The sequence below is a fragment of the Penaeus vannamei genome, chromosome 18 (assembly GCF_042767895.1).
Source record: "Penaeus vannamei isolate JL-2024 chromosome 18, ASM4276789v1, whole genome shotgun sequence".
In the NCBI taxonomy this organism is placed as follows: Eukaryota; Metazoa; Arthropoda; class Malacostraca; order Decapoda; family Penaeidae; genus Penaeus; species Penaeus vannamei.
The window spans coordinates 10,557,007-10,559,506 of record NC_091566.1 but is presented as its reverse complement, the minus strand read 5'-3'; the positions used below and the strand labels follow the sequence as shown (position 1 = coordinate 10,559,506).

General features: G+C 44.6%; 1 pseudogene; it reads left to right on the top strand.

Annotated features, from left to right (window-relative positions):
- Window positions 1-869, top strand: part of LOC138864852 (rhodopsin-like) — a 2,005-nt pseudogene extending 1,136 nt beyond the window's left edge.
- The last annotated feature ends 1,631 nt before the right edge of the window (window positions 870-2,500 follow it).

Genomic DNA, 2,500 nt, shown 5'->3' with positions numbered 1-2,500 from the left:
TTACATACCTGCACATATCAAACTTGCGTCTACAGATATAATAGTAATAATCTCCAACAGGGTATTGGCGGAAAACCACTCACTTCCGGCCGTGCAATGATCAACATCTTGTTCTGCTGGGTCACGGCCGCCTTCTGGACCTTCGTTCCCTTCTTCGGCTGGGGGAGGTACGTCCCTGAGGGCAACATGACAGCCTGTGGGACCGACTACTTCTCCAAGGACATCAACAACATGTCATATCTTTACTTGTACACCGTCTGGTGTTGGCCCTTGCCTCTAGGCATCATTGTTTACAGCTACTTCTTCATCGTGAAGGCAGTGTCAGAGCACGAGAAGCAGATGAAGGAACAGGCGGCCAGGATGGGCGTCAAGAGCCTGCGAGGCGACAAGGACGCCCAGAAGAAGTCCAACGACTGCAAACTGGCCAAGATCGCCCTGATGACGGTGACCCTGTGGTTCATGGCCTGGACCCCCTACGCGATCATCAACATGGCGGGCTTCAACTACCCTTCCATCGTGACGCCGCTCTTCTCCATCTGGGGCTCCGTCTTCGCCAAGGCCAACACCATCTACAACCCCATCGTCTACGCCATCAGCCATCCCAAGTACAAGGCGGCCCTGTACGAGAAGATGCCTTGGCTCCGCTGCCAGGGCGAGGTCGCCGACGACGACTCCAAGTCCTCCGCCTCGAATGCCACCTGCGCCGAGGACAAGGCGTGAGTGCTTCCGGGCGTCCGCGAGCACACAGCCTCACCCCGTTCATTGTGCAAGTAACGGGTCTTGAGGTTTCGATTCGAATATCAGCCGTGGGTCTACGCTGTACGCTGATATACCCCGAAATGGCGCTACCAAACGAACAATTTGATTTAAGGTGTTTCAATCGTGTCTTTACCTTGTAAGATGACGATATCGTCTTACCCTTCTGCAGAATACCTCTCCGTTTGAATAAACCTTTGCAAGTTCTTCCTTCATTTCAATCATCAAGAACAAAAACAAATATATGAATGATACAGTCCACAGTATTGATTTCAATTATTAAATCACATACACCCAGCTAAATATTTCAAGTAATGCATAATGATATGTTCAGAGAAGAACTGATGATGCAATATGAACGGATCAACCGTGAAAATCTTAACAGGCTTTTTAGTTTTTTTCTTGGCTTCCTTTTCGACTATTGCTTATGAATATGTATATATGCACACAGAGATGGGCACTATAGCGAGACATGTATCGCTGATACTTAAGTATTGATATCGGTATCGCCTTAGGTACTCAATACCAGTATTTTATCAGTATCGCTTTTTTTTTTCTTGAATCGAAAAAATCAATACGTCGATACATTTACATAAATCTCTCTGCCTGCCCTCTTAATTTCTTTCTCTATTCATTTGTTTCTCTCTCTTTCTCTGACTCTCAACCTCCCCTCCTCTTGATTTTCTCTTTCTCACACACTCACCATCTCTCTTTCTCTCTCTCTTTCTTTTTGTCTGCCTGTCTTCTTGTTTTACATATAAACATATCTGGATATATTCTTACAATAAATTATCGGTGATATATGTATTAGCATCGATGTCTTCGAAGAATCCATGCATCGGAAACGCTTTAGCCCAATTCAGCTGCACCAATGTTTCCTGCTCGTTGTGTGGCCCTGTCTGCTTCACGCGGACCTGCAGCTGTTTGTCATGAAGTGTGTCCACAAAGCTGTTCTTGGCCAGCATGTCAATGGTCTCTTTTGTGGCCATTGGGTATGCCTCCTGTACCGCATATATATACATATACATATATATATATATATATATATATATATATATATATATATATATATATATATATATATGTGTGTGTGTGTGTGTGTGTGTGTGTGTGTGTGTGTGTGTGTGTGTGTGCGTGTTTATGAATGCATGTATACAGATTTATATAACTATGTATATGGATGCATAGGTGGCATAGCTCAGTGGTGGAGCGCTGGCTTTGCAATCGCATTGTCCTGGGTTCGCGCCCGGCTGCCACTCTCAGTTGACTCAATTGTGAATGAGCGCTGGTATGCTGACGTCAGCATACTGGGGTCAAAGTCGGGGCGGAAAGGAACTGGCCGCCCTACCGCATCATCCCGCGGCTTAGTAAGCATGTTTCTCTACAAAACATGTCCTCTACGCCCGGATGGATATGGAACCAACTTTGACTTTTAATATGGATGCATATATGAAAAAGTCTCTGAGTAAGCAACAGCTACTGGTGGCCCCCTGAACTCCTCTCCTCTCCAAGAAAGCAAGCATTGGAATTATTCTAAACCTTGTGACTGCAAGATGCCATTGTCAACACAAACTTCTTATTATTGGTGATTTGCAAAATGACATCGTCCTCTTATGACTTAATGTAACTATTGCATCATTGACTTTGCTACTATGACAGACGAAAACCTTGCCGATCAAATAAGTATTATGCTCTTTTTTGTAAATGATAACTGTGGAACTGAATAACAAGGAAGAACTTGCAG